This window comes from Arvicanthis niloticus, chromosome 1, assembly GCF_011762505.2.
Source record: "Arvicanthis niloticus isolate mArvNil1 chromosome 1, mArvNil1.pat.X, whole genome shotgun sequence".
Classification (NCBI taxonomy): Eukaryota; Metazoa; Chordata; class Mammalia; order Rodentia; family Muridae; genus Arvicanthis; species Arvicanthis niloticus.
In genome coordinates, this window is record NC_047658.1 from 147,897,033 (window position 1) to 147,902,667 (window position 5,635).

The 5,635-nt window shown below is 42.6% G+C and overlaps 1 long non-coding RNA gene across 1 annotated transcript in view; it reads left to right on the forward strand.

Moving 5' to 3' along the window:
* Window positions 1-820, forward strand: part of LOC143441165 (uncharacterized) — a 15,950-nt gene extending 15,130 nt beyond the window's left edge. Inside the window, exon 3 of the long non-coding RNA XR_013108392.1 lies at window positions 516-820. This is a non-coding gene — a long non-coding RNA (uncharacterized LOC143441165). The remainder of the gene's footprint in view (window positions 1-515) is intronic.
* Window positions 821-5,635: the final 4,815 nt, after the last annotated feature.

Below are 5,635 nucleotides of genomic sequence, written 5' to 3' on the forward strand. Positions count from 1 at the left end.
TGCCACCATAGCCCTGCTAGATCTGGCTTTTTTTAGAGACTAATGGATGCCTAAAGCCAAAGAAGCAGGAAGCGAGGGAGGGTCAAGTTAGTATTGGAGTTACCTGGCAGAGAGTCTCCTGATAGGCAGTGCTTCTACTTTTTTGAGGCCGTGGAACAATATCTCCAGATTCTCACCCCGGACTGTCTCCAGCAAATGCTGAATGAAGAAAAACCCTAAGACAGTGGTTCTCAATCTTCCTAATGCCGTGACCCTTTAAATACAGTTCCTCATGTTGTGGTGACCCCCAACCATAAAATATTTTTCATTGCTACTTCCTGTCATTATGCTACTGTTAAAAATTGTAGTGTAAAGATCTGTGTTTTCCGATGGTCTTAGGTAAACCCTGTGAAAGGGCAGGTAGACCCCAAAGGGGTCGTTACCCACAGATTGAGAAGCACTACACTAAAAGATTGGGGGAGAGGAAGTGGATGGGGAGTGGCCTTCTGAAAGAAACCTTGCTATTTTGTTTTCAGTGTTTTCCAGAAAAGTGGACCTTAAGGCTTAATCCCTTCCTCCATGAAGCCTTTACCACACATCCCAGATGAAGAGGAAGTTCTGTCAAAAGGGGAAGGACCACTAGCCTGGAAAGCCCACACGAAACCAAATTAAAAGTAACAATAGGACAATGTAGCCAGTTGACTGCACGAGGCCTGTGGCTTCCAGAGGGTAGGCGTACAGGGCAGCCATAGCTCAGAGCAGCTGTGGGCTCTGCTGTGCTAACACATCCCCATCTATTCTCTGGTGGAGCAGCATGTGCTACCTGACCCCTTCAGAATGACTCACTGCCCAGCAGCAGGACTCTCCACAGAGAGCCCTCAGGACACCTGGGAATGGGCATCTCTCCATGAGTATCAGAAAAAATGAAGAGAAAGAAAACAACCAAGCATATGGTCAAAGAGTACAAAGACATCACTCCCTCTCAAAGCTCAAAGGGCCTCTTGGGCGTGCTATCTCATTAGATCAAAGGGAAAGTGGACCGGAAGGAACAAAAGACAAGACTTTACTATTGAGAAACGCAACCAAAAGGAGGGGTGGGCGACATAAGAGCCCAGCCAAACAGTAGGAGCTGACGTAGTCACTAAAGACGATGCCAGAGATAACTATTCGTTCCATTGAGTGGCATTCAACACACAGAACAGAAACTATGGATTAAAGAGTGGGCTCAACCCCATCCCAATCCTCCATCCTGTGAGGATGAGAACAGTTCCTGCCTCACAAGGATGTGACAGGATTTCATTGATTCCTCTCTTGTGAAAAAAAAAACATATTGATATATATACACTTTAAGTAAATTGATTTCATGTATGCAAACGTCCCAGAAAGTTGATTTAAAATAGAACACATTGCCAGTCAGTGGTGGCACACATCTTTAATCTCAGCACTCAGGAGGCAGAGGCAGGAGGATCTCTAAATTTGAGGACAACATTGTCTACAATGCAAGGGCTACAGAGAGAAATCCTGCCTCAGGATTTCTGAATATTTAAATAGAATATTTAAAATAAAGAAAAAGCAGAGTATCAAAGAAAAATATGAAAAGTACATGAAATCAGGGTTGTAAAGTACTGCTGCTTTATTTTTAATTTTCCAGTCACTTCAACTTACTGCCATGTATACTAAAACTGTGTGTCAAGGTGGAGTGACAGCTCAGTGGTTAAAGGCATTGGCTGCTTCTCCAGAGGACCTGGATTCTATTCCTAGCACCCACATGGTGGTTCACAACCTTCTGTAACTTGAGACCCAGGGTATCTGCCGCCCTGCTCTGGCCTCTGTGGACACCAAGCACAACGTGATGCACAGACAGGCATGCAGTACACATAAAATAAATTAATTAGTTTACAAAAAAAGCATGGGCAGGAGAGATGGCCCAGAAGTTAAGAGCACTGGCTGCTGCTCTTCCTGAAGACCAGGGTTCAATTCCTAGCACCCACATGGCAGCTCACAACTGTCTGCAACTTCTGTTCCCACGGACCCTACACCCTCACACAGACATACATGCAGTCAAATTACCAATGTGCATAAAATAAAAATAAATAATTTTTAAAAACCCTATGTGATAGTGCCTTAGTGTAGTGTGGCACATTTTTAATTCTAGCCATCAGGAGACAGAGGCAGAGGGGTCTCTGTGAGTTGGAGGACAACTTGGTCTACATAGGGAATTCCAGGTCAGCTGGGATTACACAGTAAGACCTTGCCTTAAACAAAACAGACATGGTACACACTCATTTAATCCCAGCATTCAGGAGACAGAGGAAGGGGGATCTCTGTGAGTTTGAAGCCAGCCTGCTCTGCATAGCGAGTTCCAAAACATTCAAAACTATGCAGTAAAACCCTGCCTTTAAAAAAATTTTTTATAAAGCAACTATATGATAAATATTAGAAAGGCTATTATTATAAAGCATTTCACTAATAGAGAAATGTATAACCTCAAGCTTATTTCAATGGATGTTAGGAAGGATATAAAGATGTACATCCTGGAAACCAAAGAGTGAACAAAAACTGAAACTAACAGAGAGTATCTTGTATGGTGGTGAAGTAAGCATTCCCATTGCAAGTGGCTGATAAGATGTGGTTTAATACAGATCTTACTGGAGGAACATCCTCTAGTCTCCATGAAGTCTTGATAAGCAAAGCACATACATCCTAGAAGACACACCTATTTCAATAAGTGCATTAAAAGAATGCAGAAGCATATGTATTAACCATAATGCTTGGGTATATGGTTGTGACACTCACTGATGGTAGCCTAGAATCTAGATACAACAAGAGAGTTCTACAAGTCAAGGAATCATCCATATTTTATATGACTCCCCAACGTCCCACTCTGATTCACATATAAACACAAGGTGTTTTCTCAAGGAAACATCTCAAACTATGTGATGGTTTTAATACCCGCACCAGGTCTGGAGAGACGGCTCAGTGGTTAAGGGCACTGGCTCCTCTGGTCCACTCTCCAGAGGACCTGGGTTCAGTCTTCAGCAGTCAGCTAACACCTGTCTGTAAGTCCATTTCCAGAGGATCCGATGCCCTTTTCTGGCTTCTGTGAACACCAGGGATGTAAGTACTGCACAGACAGACATAAAAGCAAACCACCCACACAATGTAGAATAAAAGTAACTAAAAAGAGAGAGAAAGAAAAAAAAGAATCTCATCTCAAACTAAAAGATGCTGTGGGGTAGAAAGGTGACTCCATGGTTAAGAGCACTGGCTGCACCGGGCGGTGGTGGCGCACGCCTTTAATCCCAGCACTTGGGAGGCAGAGGCAGGCGGATTTCTGAGTTCGAGGCCAGCCTGGTCTACAGAGTGAGTTCCAGGACAGCCTGGGCTACACAGAGAAACCCTGTCTAGAAAAAAAAAAAAAAAAAAAAAAAGAACACTGGCTGCTCTTCCAGAAGACCTGGCTTGGATTCCCTGCAGCCACATGGTGACTAAGAATCATCTGCAACTCCAGTTCTAGGGGACCTGACACTTTCCAATCACTCAAGTTGTACACTTGCAGGCAAAATACTTATATACACAAACTAAAATAAATAATTCTAATAAATAAACAAAAGGTGTTGGTAGAGAATTTTGTTACAATTCTGGCAAAGTCGAGAGCTGTTTTCCTAGTAAAACAAGTGAAGAAGTAAAACACAGGTAAGGAAACCCAGAAGCTGACTGTCAGAGACATGAGGACACACATAAGAATCTCAAGTGTGCTCTAACAACCATTTGTATTGATGAGACAGATCAGCATGGGAACAGCTACAGGATTAAGATAAACAGGTAACTGAGCTTGGTGGATCACACTTTTAATCTCAGCAGCTGGGAGGTAGAGGCAGGTAGGTGCTATGAGTTAGAAGCCCAGAACAACCAGGGAAAAGGTTCTCAAGAGGGAAGAAGTAGCAGGTGAAGACGCCACACAAACAACGGCTTTGTTTCTTTGGATAAATATCAACTTCACTTTGCCAGCCCCACTGGCAGGGAGCCCTGCACTGGTAGGAACAGGTGAAGGGTATGACTGGAAGTAAACACAACCATGCAATCTCTTGATTTGCATGGATTGGCCTTGCTTGGTGTAGTGGTTATTATCAGCAGGCGTGACTGGTGACAGAGGAATGGAGGAATCAGCTGTCCATCTTTCTCTCCTCTCTGTTACATGGGCCTCTGTCCTCAGCAGAAGGGGAAACCAGACCCCAACCTTGAATAGTTTCCAGGGGAGCTGTACTCCTGGGCTATGATCTTTCCTTTGTTGGGCTCATGCCCAGACTTTTTGGCAGTTTTATTGTTGAATAAAGGAAATTTATTTATACATCTACACATACATCTATTGATGAAGGAAAAAAGGAGGAGGGGGGAGAGATTTAAAAAGAAGAAAAGGAACCTGGGCGGTGGTGCTGTACACCTTTGATCTTAGCACTTAGCGGGCAGAAGCAGGCAGATCTCAGTTACTTCAAGTCCAGCCTGGTCTATAAAGCTAGCTCCAGGACAGCAGGGGCTACACAAACTCTTGTGTGATGGTTTGTATATGCTCAGCCAAAGGAGTAGCCCTATTAGAGGGTGTGGCCCTGTGGGAGTAGGTGTGTCACTGTGAGTGTGGGCTTTAAGACCCTCATCCTAGATGCCTGGAAGTCAGTGTTCTGCCAGCAGCCTTCAGATGAAGATGTAGAACTCTCAGCTCCTCCTGCACCATGCCTGCCTGGATGCTGCTATGTTCATGCCTTGATGATAATGGACTGAACCTCTGAACCTGTAAGCTACCCCCAATTAAATATGGTTTTTATAAGAGTTGCCTTGGTCATGGTGTCTGTTCACAGCAGTAAAACCAACCCTAACTAAGACATTTTGAAAAACCAAAAAAGAAAAAAAGGACAGACTAGTAAAAAGACAAAAAGAGGGGCATATATCTGTGTTCTTGAAAAAAGGAAGGCTATGCACATATGTTAAAGTACTGGGTCCCTTGGAGGGCAGGGCATATTGGAAGACAAATAGAGAACTTTTACTTCATAAAATTTCTATTGAAAGTGCAATAAATCTAATTCTAGGTATATACCCAAAGAAAAACTTCATCCATACAAATGTTCATACCTACATTACTCAAAAGGCAAAAATACTAAAATTAAACATTTAATCTTAATATTTTTAGTTTATGATTTTAAATATTTAAATAAATAATTAAAACAAATATTTAATTTATTCCTGAGTGCACAAATAAATTGGAATACATCTATATGCATGCACTATGAACTGGCAATAAGAAGAAATTACGTAATGCTGTCACAATATCCGTGATCCTTGAAAACATCATGCAAAGTGAAAGAAGCTGGCCACAAGGACCACATAGTGTATGATTCAATTTGTATGAAATGTTCAAAATAGACACGAAGTAGGTCAGATGTTCCCAGGACTGAGGAAGTGAGGACATTGCAGCCTGGGGAAGGTGGTGGGTGAGGATAATGTTTCTCTGCAGGGTAATGAAGTGCTCTCAAGTCATTGTGGTGACAACAGCACAGATCTATGGAAAAGCAAAAAGCCAGCAAACTGTACATTCAAGTGGGTCCACTGCATATCTTGTTACTAAAAGCTGTGCAAAGAATTGTTTGTTTTTATACTAATA